The 17,999-nt window shown below is 37.1% G+C and overlaps 1 protein-coding gene across 1 annotated transcript in view; it reads right to left on the bottom strand.

Annotated features, from left to right (window-relative positions):
- Positions 1-17,999, bottom strand: part of LOC122402051 (Krueppel-like factor 6) — a 957,196-nt gene that overhangs the window by 519,597 nt on the left and 419,600 nt on the right. The gene's annotated exons all lie outside the window — the stretch shown is intronic.

Here is a 17,999-nt window from a genome sequence, read left to right as displayed (position 1 = left end):
AATGTAGCCAGCACCTCGATGCGTCGTTCTTTGATATTTCCGAACATAGAAAAGGACAGCACAAGAAGGATAAATAAAGAGAGAAAGACTCGCAAGTACAATATTTAATTCAATATTATGCTACCAAATATTGACCGATTTATATCGTGTTTAGCCTCATTTTAATCAGAGAAATCTCCCCAACATGATAGTGAAATTTTTATTAACAAAAAGTAAAAAATAAAAAACTTTCTTCTGTGCAGTAGTGTGGTCACATTGACGCGGATATTTAAACTGGGGCGATAAATCCGAGTTTCAGTCCCTCTTTCTTCTTTAGCTACTGACTCTTTCTACGTTCGAAGCGTCGGCAAACTACAATCAAATTCGAAAGACGATTCTCCTATTCCGTAAGTGTTGCTGACCGGACCCGGAGTAGCGACATTTATCGAGTTTTCACTGTACTTTACTTTTAGGGTTAATTTGAAATGCAAATTCTGCAGTAACATGTGACGAAAAATGGTATTTTACGAGAATTATAAAAAAACATTTCTTCATCTCTTTCATCCATGAAAAATTCTTATAACAATTTGGTGGACTATAAACGTTACAGTTGATTATTCCTTTTTACCTACTGGTAAAATTATAATTGTACACGAGCATTGCTAATATATTTAACAATTGTATAATAAATGGAAAATATAGCATCCAGTTACCGAAAACAGACGATGATCTATTCTGTTACGCCATAATGCATGATTGATATAATCATGAATTATGATTTCATATAATCCCAAACAACAATTTTCGAGACGCGATATATTAATATTTGTTTCGTGGTAGTAGGAATACAATTTATTATATATAACTAAAGTACAAAAATGTATAAGAAAGAAATAATAATGTATACATATACGAGAATTCTAAAATTTGGACATTATTATTTAATTCATACATGTAGATTATTCTTTCTTTTATATATTTTCGTATTTTAGTTACATATTCCTGAATTGACAAATGACTGAAACGTTAAAAAAATATATTATTCAATATTAACGAATTATTCTTACCGCCATCAATATTTATAGTTACCTATCGTGTGATTAACAGTTATGGAACTAGTTTCCTTTTTTATTCATTATTTCCATTTGTCCATGATACCGAATGATAATCACACATGCATTGAAAACATAAAAAGTACGTGATACTACGAACATACAATGAATACTTGTTTTTTGCAAGAACATGTTCCACTTGTCACTTCTTCCGAGAAAGTAGGTTCGTGGACGTTACGGAATGTTTCTCCGAGACATAATTAATTTTGCAAAGAATTTTGTAACGGAATAGATGAAACTTGAAAAAAAGTATTACGATAAAGAAACAAAGTAATAATAATTGTATAATAATTTATACAAAAGCCAAATATTGTACCTGGTTGAAGAATTCATATTAAATATAAAAGACAACATATTCTTATGGAGTGTTTAATAACAGCATTTGGAATGTTATTGCAAAAATGATTTCTCTGCAGTGTCGACTACATTTATAATTTCGATGTATGTTTGACAACGATTTCACATAATAAATATGCTTATTACAATTTTAAAAGAAAATAAAAATTCTGATGAATGGGATTCGAACTCTTGCATTTCTGCTTATTTACGTCTGCATGATGTATGCTTCGATGACAAGAATTAATATTCGTAATTTACAAAAAAAGCGTGTCAATTTATTTCCTTATATCTTTAAAATCATCCAGGCTATCATACCTGATATTTTATACGTATTAAGTCCTTCGTATGCAAATGACATTTACGACGAGAGAGAAATTCGTTTTTTAACCTATAAAATGCAATTCTATTATAGTAATGCAATTATCAATTTACACGATACGTAATGTAATTTCTAGCAATATTGAAATAACTTTCTCTAAAGATTCTGATCGCTCAATTTGAATTCTATTCGAGGGTAATCATTCCAGCACCACAATAATGCATACATGAGATGGACATTAGATGACTATGCATTCGTACAAATGACCAGGTATAATTTCCATCTTTGAAGATTGAAATTTACTCCATAGTTTTGTTTTTACCTCTGGAGTTGTTTGAAACATTTTTTAAGAGAAAAAGTGTCAATTTGAAATAATAGTTTAGCTCGTTTTTAACCTCTTCGAGGAAATTCTCACGCATGTTTGCATTTAATCGGGCAGATCTACTCGATTGGTCGACAATGCGTTTATATGGAATTGAGCCCGAAGCATGAGGTTCTATTAGAAACTCAAGATGAAGGATTCACAATCAATCGTATGTGTTTACAAACACTAACAAACAAATGATAGATACATTACCTAATTCATACTCTAAATATTTTATTCTCAACTTATTTTTCCACAAGAAATCATCTATCTTCTGCGTAAACTATATTTACCGTGGAAATCTGTACAGCGATCTGTCGTTAACGTTCGCTGGCTCAGGTCCGCGACGCGAACGTTATCGAGGAAGGTACACTAATCCAGGAACTATGAGTAGAACAGAGAAATATTCAATGTTTGTTTATTTCGTAAATTCTAAAACCGTTTAGAAATCGAAGTATATACATATATAGCTTTTTTCCAATTACATGATTTTCGTATGATGGCTCTACTTTAAAATAGTGAAGTCATAATGTTAAACACATTTACCAGCTATCTTCAAACTATTCTTTTGTATCGCATTTTTAATTACTTTGTGTCTTTTTAGAGCGTTCAACATCTGGTCTTTATATATTTTTCGAAGATGTTTGGTTAGTCCTGTATATAAATATTTAATAACCAGGTTTGTAACATTCACTATGTCGATATAGCTCCAAGGTGGGGATAACTTCGCGAACAATATCGAAGGAAAAAGTGGCGAATATTAGCGAAGGACTACTGTATTAGGTACTTTGATATGTAGATAAAGGGAGTTTCTTGATCACAGAAATACGCATTAATTTTCAAAAATTTTCATCAGACCTGATGTTCCACTATTAGGATAGACTAATGCAAATATTAGACATCGTTGCTTCCAAATAGTCATAGACATAAGAAGAACGTTATCATACATTGAATTGCCACCTGCAGTTTGAAGAATCTAATATATTTTTAGTTATAAAAATACTCTATTGAGATTTTAGGAACAGACCCAAAGTGCTAGGTCAGTATGACTTAGGATTGATGAATCGTTTGCCACCCATTTATGAAACTCAAATCCGCCCACCTTGCATAAATTTGATACCTCTTTTGTTTAATTTGGACGACCTTTCGACAGTGTATACCGGACAACACATCGTCCATGTGTATATCCCCTTGTAGTATTTCAACCCTGTATAGAAAATTAGATTTTTCATTTAATACTAACTGTTGAATTACCCTATCCGTGAGACAGGGTTGTTGGAGCCATACCATGTAGACCGGTACTCAATTGATAAATTGAAATCAGCTCATCTGGATTAAATCTCCATAAAATCAATTGAAATTGCTTATCTGTCTCATGAATGAGTATTTGTTGAAACATCTACTTAATGTCTGCCATGAATGCGTATCTATAGTTCCGCCAGTTAAGCAAAAGAACACGGATGTCTGGGAGTAAATTTTCTTTGGTATGCAAGCAAGAATTTAACGAGTCAGCTGTGTTTGACGACTATATCCGTCATGGAGAAATGGCAGTACATATATTGAGTTATGACGACTATATCCGCCACGCGTAAAATTTCCTTACTATTCGTAAATTTCAATATGTTTAGAATCTTTGGAAGTCAAAACGAAATAAAACAAATAAATAAAAAGTGTAAATAATTTGAGATGAATTCATGCATCCCTGTATGCACTGACTGGAGCTTCTTATCAGTTTGTATAACCAATTTATATATGTACGATGGTTTTACATGTTAGTGTAAAACGCACAAACTATGCGTCATATATTATTATATATTTATTATAAGTGCCACCATGCGTCGTTGCTTGCTTTGGTGAACACCACTTGACAGTAGCAGTTTGATTTTTTAACATTTATAAATATTTCGTTTTTCCTAAGTGTTTCGTTTATTATGTATGTAGTATATGTTTATATTAAGTGAATGAGTAAATATTAGTAATAAAATTGTTCATTTTATAAAATAAAGCCATCTTTTTGATCCAATATTTCAACAACGTCACTTATTTTGTATTTGACGACTATACCCGTCATTGCTAGATAGGTGCGCGCTCTGAAAAGAGGTCGCCATACCTGACTGATTAAACAAGTATTCTCAAGAGTCTTACTCGATGCGTTGCCCATTGGTAAGATACTGCGAAGAACTAAACATTTTATCAAACGAAAGTCTGATATCGAGGATGCAGCATCTGGACAAATATTCCCCAATTCCCGAACGTGACAGGTAAACCCGGTGAGCCGTTGGACTCGCAGGCAGGACCAGCAATCGAACGTAAACTCCTGACCTCGGTGTGTCCCGAACGGGTGGGCAGGTAACGAGCCAGTCGAAAGTAACGCGAACGCGCGCGATACAAATTGACAAGGATCTAGTGCGGCTAACCTTGAGCCGGCAGCATTATTTATCGAATTAAGCGCCGGCAACAGAGTAGGTAGACGGCCGGGACGCAGCGTCCAGACGAGAAAACGGTCCGAGGCCGAGGCTGGAAGGTGGATGCTGGTGCTAGTGGGGGCGTGCGATAGTTCAAGTCGTGAGCGGGCAGCCCCGCCCGACACGACCGCGGAGCATCTCCGTTCTGACCCCCGCTGACTTAGCCGAGGGGGCCCTCCACCAACCCCCCGTCCCGTCCACCACCCTATCCGCGGTCCCACGAGGTCCAAGAGACGACCTCCGTCTCTCTTCCTCCTCGAATGTTTCCCTCGCGGACCGATTCTCGTCTTCCCGTGCCCGGGCCGATCTTCTTCTCCTTCAGTCTCGCTTCCACTCGGCCCTGGCTCGAGCCACCCCACCCCGAGGCTCGGCAGCGTAACGCCAAGGGCACCGTGCTCGGGCACCGTTCCAACGAGCCTCACGGGCCCCCTGTTCTAGGGTGGGGATTCACCGCGAACGCTGTATGCTCCTTTTCCACCTCCTTGGCTAGCTAGAGAAGCGAGCGAAGAAGGAAAAGAGGAAGACCGAGAAGAAGGGGAAGGGACGAAGCAGACGAAGAAGAAGGAGGAGGAGGAAGGCAGTGATAAGTGTGGGAAGGGCAGGTTGCATAAGGTCTAATATTATGCAAGCGCACACAGGCCTGAATGCGTTAGATCCCTTGGGTCCTGCTTCCCCCCACCTACTCCGCGTTGCGCCACGATACTCTACACGGCGTACACGCAGAACATAAGGCCCCGGGTACAACGGAACGGTTCTCTCGAACGTCAGGGTTCAGGGTTTGCGCGTGCACGTATACACGGTTTCCGCGCGGACGTGTGGGGACCCGCTCCTCTGTGTTTGCATTCGTGTGTATACCTTTACCCTACCTGCATAGAAATCGCAGGAGCGTTGAACCCAGGAAGTGGCCATGAAATAGTCATTCCTGAAAGGTTAACTCTCCTACCGCATCTCGCGGGGCCCCGAGGTCGAGCCTGAAAGTCCGGAAAGTCCGCGGACGGCGTGGACCAACGGGAGAGACGGATGAGAGATGCGAGAGGGTCGACGAAACGGATGAGAAACGGGGGCCAAGTCGGCCAAGAGGAGAAGAAGGAACGTCGGGAAAGTCGGATTTGTCGGATGTTCGTTTGGACTATTCAGTCCTCTGGGATTTCAAACGACGGAGGGTCGACTAATCGTCCCGCGCGATGAACGACCAATTGGCTGACCAAAGACTCAGTCACGTCGCTCGAAGATTTCTAATTACGTGTTTACGGTAAAGGGTCGTATTTAGAAAATGGCATACTGTTTTCGAGAACTTTCAGGATCGATCTACTTTTTCAGAGCCAAAAGCTTCGCTGACCCGGATTGCAAAACACTTTTTTATAGCTTCCCATTCAGGAGCCTGTCCATCAATTTTTATCCAGCGGTTTCGATCGCGGCAGGAAGAAATCAATGTTCCGTTCCCACGGACGAACTATAACCTGTCGATTCTTGAATCAGGAGGTCGAAGATCGAGCGAAACGTCGAACGTGTCAAAATTTGATCGGACCGTACGGTTCTCGACCAGCACCGGACGAACCGAGAAGACCGCGTATAGACCGACTGTTTATCTTTCTCACTCGTTCTCTCCCTTTCTGGCTGTCTCCTCCCCTCTCTAGGTGCACGACGTGACTACGTCGAGTACCTACGGAGGAGTAGTACCGGGGTACCCTAGAGGCCACGAAGGTCACAGGGCTAAGGCACTTCTCACGCCCCCGCTATGTCGGAGAGGAGCACCCCACTTAGACGGACTGTACATACCTTAACGCGGCCGATTAGTATACGTGCTTAATTACCGGTAACGTGCGTGCATGACGCTGGGTATCGATCATACCGTGCGAGCCGACTGAAATGGAAAAAGGGGTTTAGACCCCGACGATACTTCCTGGAGTAGATTTCGAGGACGATATATGTATGTCTCTCTGAACTCGTGTCTCCGTGGGCTAAGAAAACACTTCATCCCCCCAATTTTACTATGGTCACTTTCGAAGAAATCAATTATTTTTTCAAAATTGTGTACAGTGTTAAACGTTGTTTCTAGTTGGTGTATTTAGTAGATTTTGTAAATTTCGAGGACGATATATCTCTCTCTGAACTCGTGTCTCCGAGACCGACAGGAAAACTCTTCATCCCCCAATTTTATTATGGTCTCTTTCGAACAAGCCAATTGTTTTTTCAAAATTGTGTATAGTGTAAAACGTTGTTTCTAGTTGGTGTATTGTAATCTATGATTTCGAGCCTTCTATACCTAACGACTGGGGTAATGTAACGCAATATTGATCAGTGCCTGCATCATAGGTTAGATCAAGCACTTTTGAATCTCACCAGACATCTCGTAATCGTGAACAAAGAGCCGTGAGACATCGGTGGTTCAAGGCCGCGGGACTCATCGCGATACACAAATAAATCAGCTACACACCTGATCTAGACTGCAAAGATCAACGATCTTGGTGACTGGCTCCGATCTTTGAAATGTCAGTCGACTATCGCTTCTCTAATAGAGTGAGCAGAGGCGGGTTAGGATATAAGAGGACATAATGTCAAGGAAACCATCGCGCTATTGTACACACTGTGGGAGAAAAAAAAGGTCACCGATAGTTCTGGGTCGAAGATGAGCGGGGCACGCTCGTCTACGGTCACTTTTTGAACATCATCGTAGTCTTTTTCTGACTGTGGTCGCCACGAAGGCACATGGATGCGCAACCTATCGAGAAACGTGCGCCTTTCGATTCTGCTAATCAATCGAGCAGAGCCTTTCTAGATCCGGGGGCACGTCAAGGATTTTTGACGCTCTTCCCATCGTCCCCGTTATATCATCAACGGTATTAATCTCTCCATTCCACTGACCAATTTAGCCGTAGATCTGTCAATTCGATCGTCTGTAATTTCTTCGAAAGTGTGTCGCTACTGGTTTGGGATTCCCACCTTGGGTTTTATTGTATCTTTGTCAGTAAGGAATTTAATGTTGTCGTTAACAATAAATACTTTAATACTTTATTGTGAACTTTTATCGTATAACCAAACACGAATACCATTTCTTTAAATTGTCTAGAACAGCGTTTTTCAAACTGTTGAGCAGAACATTGTCATTCCATACAAAGTGAACAGTGCTTGATAAATTGCAATTAATAATTAAAATTAATTAATTCCGCGTACTTGAAGCATGCAACACTTGTCATTATAATTTATGATCAAATACCCATCGGAACACATTATTTTACAAAAAACTGAAAGTGACAATGTACCGATGACATTTACAAAGAATTGACAATGTGATGTAATTTCTTTCTTTTACTAAAAATTATAATTATTTCAATATTTATAAAGACATTTTATCTAAAATATATCACATAACATTTTGATTTTATTCCGCAAAACGTTTTACATTTCGCTCGCGAGAAAGTCAAAGAAAGGTAAGAGATTCGTAAATATATCGCGTTGATAATAATGTACCGCGATTAAAAAAGATTGGGAAACGCTGGCGTGGAATAAGCCCACGAAGAAGAAGAAACGTAATGTTCTTGGCGAAACAGGAAGTGGAGCTGAAGATTCTTCCTACGAGGAGACGCGTTTCCATCGCCACGGCTTAGACAAGCCGGTGGGTTTAGGCACTCGAAAAGAGTTGGCAAAGGTTGGAAAGGAAAGAGGAGGAGGCAGAGGAAAAGGAGGAGGAGGGTCGGACACGAAGAAGGAACGGTACCGACCGTTTACACCGTGACGAGGACGAAAACGTGGCGCAACGGAACGTCGGCGTTATGTAAAAGCGTAAAACGACTTAAAGATTCGCCTCACGCTCTGCCCCAGCTAAGAAGCTCTTCTCCCGACTTTCGTCTCCTCTACATCACTAATGTTCCCTGTTGTTTTGCCTCCACACGTTTCTCAAACTCCTTGTAACCTCTTGGCAACTTACGACTAAACTTCGCGCCGGTACGGTCATTATTTCTACATACGTTGAACGCGTTTATTGAATCACGTTTGTTTTCATCGACGAGACGAAGCTTTGGGGAAATACGTCCCAACATATAGAAGGAAATGATTCCGAAGACGCAGAATCGTAATTGCTGATAAAAAGGTAACTATGTTTTCTGCCCGATGAGAGAAAAAACAAATGTGATTCATCGGTTACGAGAATCGATAATCTTGTATTCTTTCGTCCGCGTAACTTGCATAAAATCAAAACACGGAGTAAAAAGTGCAGGTTCTATTTCTAGAAATCAAGGCAAACTTGGTAGTATCGGTAAAAAAGAAAAAAACAGAACTGTAATTCGATAATAACTTAAAAATTCCTATTCTATTCTCTGTAATTATGTGTTTCGATAGGATCGAATGTTGTGATAAAAATTCAGTCAGTGTTTTCATTCTTCGTTACTGGGCATTAATGTGGAGCTAATTCTATTCGTCGAGGGAGAAATTAGAAAATGGAAAACCTAATTGATAAGGAAAGACGTTGGAAAAGATGGAAAAAGTTCTTCTATAGATAAAAATTTTAAAAAATAAACAACTCTATGCGTTACTTGTTAAGTAGAAATACAAATTTTAATTAAAAAATGAAACATCTCATAACAGACGGATAAAAATGTATTATTTGATCGAATAAACGTCGTGAAGTAATTATTATGTGTAACTCTTATCAAGCATAATTGTATAACCTTATAAACAAAGAGAGGTAGTAGCGCAACGATTATACAATACCATATATAAATTTATGAAAAGAAAATAAAATCGTTGAAAAAAATTTGCAATTCGAAATTAAGCATAAATCAACGAAGGATTCTTGCGTTCAAAGAACGCATAGTTTGATGTTTGAATTTTTCACTAAAGCGTACAAAAAAAAGTGTGATCTGTCTTGCATTGTTTCGCCAGCGTGGCAAGCGAATCTTGCAACTTCCTGAAATTCTTCCAGTTACAGTTTTACGCGTCGAAACATAAATTGATGTCCAAGGGAGCAATGGTTTCCGCGTTCCTCTCATGCTTAATTTACATACGAACAATCAGTCTTCGCGAAAGTTCCCTTTTCATCGTATCAACGGACTGTTCGCAATGATTTACATTTTCGTTTCTCGTGTTGCTCTAATTAACGGCGAGCAAAAGTGATCGTGAAGAACCTCGGGAGAGAATAGGCGACGAGAGTGTCGGAGAGTAGGGGAAGTCTTTATTCAAGTTATCCGCTGACAGTGTTGAAGCTTGAGGCCCAGGAGAGCTCAAAACGGGCCTACACAGTGCACAATCACTTACGGGCCGTCTGATTCAAACTATCCCCGGTGGAGAGAGTAGCGATAATTGCTCGTGGAACGCTGAATCGACCAACTGTATCTTCACTCGGGTGTATGTGTACAGGATGTTAACAATAATACAGCAATAACAACAATAAGTGTTGCTTCTTCTGCTCAAAGCTCTAAAAAATAACGACGTTACATACCATACAGAATAATGTACCTTCATTTTTCATTGTATCTATTTTTTCAGAAGTATTAAAAGGATAGGAAACAAATTTCTTTCACCATTCAAGAAGATACAGAGTTATAGAAATATAATATAAAAATTTGCCTGACCCTTAAGGAGATGTTGGAATTCGTCTCTTTAATTTTTTATAAAATGTTTTTAGCAAGCATCTCGAATTCTTCCTTTCATACTTTTCACCGTTATCAGAATGTTCATTATTATCTTCAATAAATCCCCGAAGAAAGAAATTTAGAGACGTAGCTTCAAACGAAGAGGCCACACGATAGACCCACCACGTCCTATCTACTTGTTTTTAAATTGGAAATTATATTCCTGTTCTTTTATCGAAGGATACATTTTCTGGTAGACTTGGTAAAATGCTTTCTAAATAACTCACGTAGACTGCTTTAGTGTTGTGTGTCACGTAAAAGGTCCCCTACATAAAACGCGTCAAACTCATTTTTAGCCGACGGTTAATTTACAACTTGCTATGACGTAACAGTAGATATACAATTACTTTGCAACAGTCAAAACTATTTTAGGCTACTTTTCAGTCGTACTAACTATTCACTTTCGTAATAGAAATAAACATGTATAGTATTAAAAAGAATTCGTTAAGTATAAAGCAATGATTGAAAAGAAAACTTTTCTTCTAAATAACATTATTTAATTTTTGTAAAAATAATTCACACTGAGTTACAAACACGGGAACATAAAAATCTGGTACGAAATTTTGATCCTATGTTACTTTCAAAATTTACATAAGGTATAACGATGTTTTGGTTACTTAAGAGCTTAGCGATAATAGTTCTTCAATGTAAACTGATTATTAAATTACCCTTTTTCTTGTTCACCTCTGTTACCAAGAATTTTTTTAGACATGTAAATTTCTAAATCAAATTTTATACCTGTACAACTGTATATTAATATTCAGAATATTTTAAATAAAACTAACATTTATTGTTATACAGTGAACTTTGTCAATTGAATTTTCCTTAGATTCCATTACTCAAAGATTAATGTTCTAATAATGCTTATAACAAGGTGATCAAACGAATGACTTAAGTCGCGTATTTGATATTCTTAGTCAACGTTCTTAAGGTAATAAAAAATAATCATTCTGCTATCCACGATACTTAGTAGCCTGTAACACTTCAGAGGGGAACACCCTGTATATATACGCGTACTCCTTGAAGAATCTAAGATCCTATCGCGAAATGCTTCGAGCGCGATATGACCGCCGCCTATTGCTACTCGTCTTACCGGCGATTCTCTCTTTCTCTCTTTCGCTCTCGTGGCCTCTCCTTCTCCCGATTATCGTTTTACCATTCAACCTGGGATTTATCTCGATCGACGGAACATGCCCGCGGTGTGCTCTCTGTCCCCGATATGGCCCTATAAACGTCGCCTTAATTGCGGCTAATAAAATCGCGACACTTCTGAATGTGCTCGCTTTTCTGTAACCGGATTTCGTGAAAATTACGCGCGTTAAAAATAGCCTTGGCAAGGAACGGCAATAAAATCTGAAAAATACCAACGGGGAAGGTTGGCTTTCTTCTTCGTCGCGACGTCGAAGAAAACAATCATTGGACAACTATTCTTCCATTATAGTAACCGTATTTTCTCCATCAATAATTTCCTCTGATTAATTAGTTTCAAAAAAGCTTTGCGTATTGCTAGATATATTGCAGCAATTGATAGTTACTTGTAATCGATAAATAAATAAGTATAAATATATTTAACGTCTTAACGTCTTACTCAAAGTCTTACTCTATTACACTCAGTGAATTATTGAATAAGTTTATACACTACTATTTTATTTATTATCAAGTTATAAAATACGTAAAATGTAATTACTATATAAATATACTTGAAGACTTATTATGTAGTCGATAAATAAATAAGTATAAATTTATACATATACTTATAATATACTTATTTATTTATCGACTACATAATAAGTAATAATGATATTTTAGGTATTTTATAACTTGATAATAAATAAAATAGCAGTGTATAAATTTACTCAATAATTCATTGAGTGTAATAGAGTAAGACTTTAAGATAAGTAGAAACAGTGGGTAGTGGACAGACATGCTGAAGCAACGCATATCCAACAAATTTTCAAATTCAATTATCTCAAAAATGAAGCATTAAATGAAAAAATGTTATGCACGATTTTCGATTTGCTTTTTCATGAAAAATCACCGCCAGTTCAGAAATAGATTGAAAATAGTTCGCGTGCTCACTCAGAAAATAATTAAAATAACTACCTTTTTTTTGTTTGCAGACACCTTGTCAGAGAATCTTCTCGATCTTTCGAATATTCTAGATTTTTTGACGAATTTGTTGACAGTCCTTTGCAATATGTGTTTAACTAGCGAATATTTTTAAGTGGCTTAAAAAATTAAAATCTAATTTACAACTATCAGACTACGTAGCTAATATCTAAAAGTGCATCATCGTGCATAAATTACATGCAACGTGCAACATCTAATGAGACTTCTCATGCAATTGATTATTCATGAAGTTGATGTAAAATCAGTTTGTAAATCTCCCCTTAAGAAAACTAAGGAGTTTAGTAGAAGCAGATATACTAGCTCGTTTTGTAATTAAAAATTTTTAAAGTATAAAAATGGGAACAACTTAGGAACGATTCGTTTATCCTTACTCTTGAATTGCTACAAGTCAGTACTCGGCACTTAGCGACAATTAGTGCCAGCCTCTATACTTTGTTCTAAATTCGTGTCTTGCGAGACACTGTTACCGAAATATATCATATTGTTACGTTATAGCTCGGTCTACTTTCTTCTTGTCCCGATTTCAACATTGTTCCTCCGTAGCAAAGAGGAATTCTTCAATTCCTCCATTTATTGCAAACGTTTTATCTCGAAAACTGTTTTTTTTATTTCAGTGTACTCTGCAAAGATCGCTTCGAAGAACTGAAGTCACATAACTAAAATTTAAGAAAAAAATATATTTTACGCGTATATCTAAATTATTTTTGGATTATGAAAAAACTTGTATAATACAATAATTTCAAACTTTTAAATTGTACCCATCTTCACGCAGAAATTGTAACTAATACCTGTTGTAAACAGAATGTTTGATGGGCATTGGTTTAAAGCTATAACGGCCTATATTGATAGACAGATCAAACCAGTGCTTGGAAATGTAGATATATGGGCACTTGACCTTAGTTTCACGGAGGTTATAGAGGGTTAAACCTCCCAAATCAGTTCTTCTATGGCTAAATCGACAATGACAAATGGCGTCACTTCGAAGGCTCCATTCAGAGAAACTGATTGTCGCTGACATCTACAAATCTAACCTGCTAGCTACTACAAGGTTTTATCATCCGATCAGCTACTCAGTCACCGATAACCGTTTTACCATTCGCCAAGGATTTATCTCGATGCTCGGTACATGCCACCGGCAGACTCACTGTTCGCGATAAGGAAACGCTATGATAACAAGCCATTATTTGCTGGAGTAACACAGCGTCATGCTGCGACTACGCGGCTAGCACGTGTTTCACCTTTTTGTTTAACTTCTAATCGACTGCAGAAGCTGTCGCGATTCCGTTATCTGCCTAAACAGTTGTCGCTGCACGCGTAGGACGCGTCTGACGGCGACCTTTTATTCGATGAACATTTCACCCACGTGTCGATGTAACACTTTCGATTTCTACGATCGTCTCGATTATTATAATCGCACTAGAAACAAGAACAATATCAACGATAATAAAGGTAACCAAAAGGTGTGGCTAGGATAACAATCGGTTTAACTATCTGTTATATAGCCCTTATCTCCTCGAGTTTTATTTAAAGTTGAATAAGTCGTTTTCCAAGAATTTGAGGAAATTTCATCTTGTCAGCTAATTTCGACTGTAACACTGACCTAGAGATCAATTTTGAGAATTGTGTTAAATAGGAAAGACCAAACATTCGAAGATGGTTGTCAAATTCAAGGACCACTTTGTCTTTAGAGAATCGAAGTTCGTTTTAGGATGAATATAACGATGTATCGTACAAAAGATGGAGTTGTTTTAGCTCACGTATTCTCAAAAATATACGTTGCACGATTCTTCGCGACGTATGCTAGAAATATCAAACTCCGCTTCATCGATAAAACATACTTTCAAGAATTACTGTTACGTGTTTACGATCCCGAATGACCTTGTATGATATTCTAATCATTTTAGAAGCGACTGCCATCTATGTAATTCAATAAAAAGTGTAACGGTCAATTTAAAAAGACAAGGTTCACCTTGAAATGTCCATAATTCTTTCGTGAATTAATTTTTCTACACGGTATATTAACGTCCCTCGAGACGTTTCCTAACCTTCCTAAGTTTAGTTTTTTAGTTAAGTATACTTTCACCTTGAAATATTCGTGTGAACGGTCATCGCATCTTTCTTTTCGGCGCGATTATTTGAGACAAAGTGAAACGACGCATAAATCCGATATTCTATATTTAAATTAATTCATACGTTCATTTGGATTACAATAATTTGAAATACTGTTTTAAAACGTTGTTTTAATTTTCAAAAGCCACGTAATTTTATTTATATACTTCGGTAATTTGAAGGTCTCGAAATTGTCTTTTATATTCTACGTTACTTTCAATTTATTATATATTATCTTTACAAAAGATCCGAAAGGAATATGAAAAAATTGGAATTTTTGGAAACAGAATTACAAAGCAACTGTTTCAATTTGTGTACTCCAAAAGAATTAAAATTAAAATTAAAAAATGTAATGAACCCCGTAATATTATATTATATGGCGGATTGTGGACACAAAAACAATGAAAAGAGTTTATGTAAACATACACCGAATTTGTCCTTGTTCTCGAGTTATAGTTATTTTTCTATTACCATAATGTGTACTTGCTTATCTTTGCAGGAACTGCACGGAACAGTTAGCTTTGAATCAAATGCAAGTCTTTTGGTATTCACCAGATATAGAATAATTAATTCTTCGTTACTCTGTAACTGGTTAATCTTGATAACCATCACCGTTGAACCAATGAAAATCCATGTGCTATTCATCAATGAAGATATCAGCAACAATTTAATGTAAATGTATGGACAGGGATAATTAGCTGTACAAGTAACTGTACATGACTAGAGTAGAACTTGGGAACAAAGTCGAACGAGTCACATATTTATACGAAATTTTTCTCTTGCTTTTGTGTCCTTAATTCGCCTCTGAAGTGGGTCCCTACATATTACTCGTCAAACAATACTCATTATTCGTTGTTACACTTATATTTTAATGTTCTATGAAAACAAATACGGTAAACTTGTGGGACCATCCTAGTATTAGCGTTTCTAATTATAAGATCAAACATATACAGGGTGAGTAATCTAACTCTTTCACCTTAATTTTTCTTGTAAGCTACATGTTGTATAAAAAAAAGTTTCGAACGAAAATTGTTCGGTATAAAGAGGAGCAAACACGGCAACAACTAATTTTTTGCTGTTTTCCTTTTTTATCAAAATATGAAGAACACCTTGGGTTTTTAAACTATGTGTAACATTTAATCATGTAATACGAAAGTCTATTGAATACAGAATAAAAAATTATTAAGTTGCAAGGGGTCAGAAATTTGTTTTTTAGTTGATTTTAAATGAAGAAATGTTTAAAATGTTCTCTATTACAATCAATGCAAACATGTAGGCGATTAAGCAATGCAAGTGATACATGTGTAAATGTTTCTGCAGTTGTAGCACCCCATGCACCTTAATAATTTTTTATTCTATATTCAATAGACTTTCGAATTGTATGATTAAATGTTGCACATTATAGTAAAAAACTCAAGGTGTCCTACAAATTAAAAAGGAAAACAGCAAAAAGTTAAGTGTTGTCTCTTTATACCAAATAACTTTCGTTCGAAACATTTTCTTATACAACACGTAGTTTATAAGAAAAATTAAGGTGAAAGAGTTAAATTACTCACTCTGTATAATCTCGAAATATCATATGTGAATATTGTATTACAAAATGAAGGTCTCGTAAGCACATCCAATGACGCAAACAAATTGAGTTGTTCGTATATCGCGAATCCGCGTCGAGACGAATAGTTTTCTTGGTCCTGAAAGGTTACATCGGCGATTGGAGCGTTTTCCTCTTAGAGACAAAAAGATTACGCCGGACCGTTAATACGGTTACGCATTATCTAGATTGCTACCCGTCGGCTTCCGCCGGCCGAGAAACAGCATGAGTAATTAATCAAAGACAATCAAACTCTGGGAGCGTCGGCTTAAGCCGACTCCCAACAAACGGAACGCTATCCGTCATCTTCTCTCCGTTAAAACTCGCGGGGGAGAAAAAAAAAAAGGAAGAAGAGGCGGCGAGAAGAGAAGAGCAGAGTAGGAGAAAAGACAGAAGCGCGGCGTTCCACTCCCGGATGTGAATTATACGAAAAGCTCGTGCCTCACGAGCCGCCGGCGACTTTCTCCGGGAAGGTTACACGAGATACCGATCTGTGCTTTTAACGAATAAAATTAACGCCCCCGACGGTAATACGTACGAAAACCGGCGCGGGACCGTGCGCCGACGCTTTGGTTCCGGGCTCATGCTAGCTGCTGCATTCTTTAATTATTGACCGGCGTAGACAACAAAGGAGTCTTCCCGGACAACGCCTCGCAATTACGCTAATAATATTAATTACCGCGATATCGCGCGATTCTCGGAACCACGGCCGAGTTAACGCATATATGTACAGTTAATGTAACACTAAACCTACCGATACTTCACGTACACCCGTTTTAAAGAAACATGTGTTTCATAATATAGGATGCAGGTAATAGTCAATTTTATAGTGAACAAAAATATATTTTCTTTTATTTAGAAGTAAATAATGTTTATTTTATTCCTTATCGCTATATTTGTTACAAATTACAGGCTTCTCGATTGCATTTTTCCACGTAGATATTCTTATTTCTTCACGGACTGTATACGGTTCGACTGATTACAAGAGTAACAAACTCTACAAGTGGAAGTAAAGATTTTTTCCTCTCATTTCTGCTATTTACATCGGAAGCTAACCAGAATTTGAAACCAAATTTTGATCACCGGTCAAAACAAGCATATACAGACTACATATTTTTTTCAGAAAAAAAAAACAATAAGAAAAGAAATGAATACTGAAAAATGTATTGCACGTATACTATAAGAAAAATCGTGAAGTTACATGTTAAATACCGCTGAAATAACGTTGTATATTAAGATCTCTTGAAAAGGGCTAAAACCAATGACCAAAATTTTAAGAATTTATTGAGAATTAATACATATTGTCCCAATTTCATTTTTCACTTTGTGTCTAATCTGAGTTACACGATTCAACAATTTTTATACATAGCAATCTTTTACCCTTACAAGGCGCTATAGAATCGGAAGATTTCTATAATAGAGGAAGAAAACGATTTGATTTAAATCTATCATTTTTATAGTACTATTTCATCCACAATAGCGAGCAAAAAATCTAAATTATAATACATCTTGACTATACCAAGATTATGTAGAATAAGAAAGTAAATGAAAATAAAGAAAGGAAGAAAATGAGCGAAGGAAACTAATTTATTGAAGTAAAATTACGTATGCTTTTGTTATTAAATTAACCTCGAATGTTATTGGTTCCGATGCCTCAAAATTCCGTCGTTGAACCGAATCCTTCCGGGTTTGAAACGTTTTTTTAAAATAGACAAATATGCTAGAAAGGGAACATTTACGTTTACGACGTCTATAAGAAGTTCTGGATGTATTATTCATTGGGGTCTGCGACATGCAGCCCAGTAACTATACAGCAAGTGATAAAAAGTAACTTGACACAACTCGCAGAGAGTTATCCAGTTTACAAAACAGTATCTTGTCGGAATTTTAGCAAAGTGGTAAACGCTGTTGACGATACTGACATCGTCATGAAGATGTTTGCTAACACTTATATCAGTACG

The sequence above is a fragment of the Colletes gigas genome, unplaced genomic scaffold (genome assembly GCF_013123115.1).
Source record: "Colletes gigas isolate AHSC1104 unplaced genomic scaffold, ASM1312311v1 Colletes_gigas_Sc00032, whole genome shotgun sequence".
Classification (NCBI taxonomy): Eukaryota; Metazoa; Arthropoda; class Insecta; order Hymenoptera; family Colletidae; genus Colletes; species Colletes gigas.
This window is presented reverse-complemented; position numbering and strand designations above follow the sequence as displayed.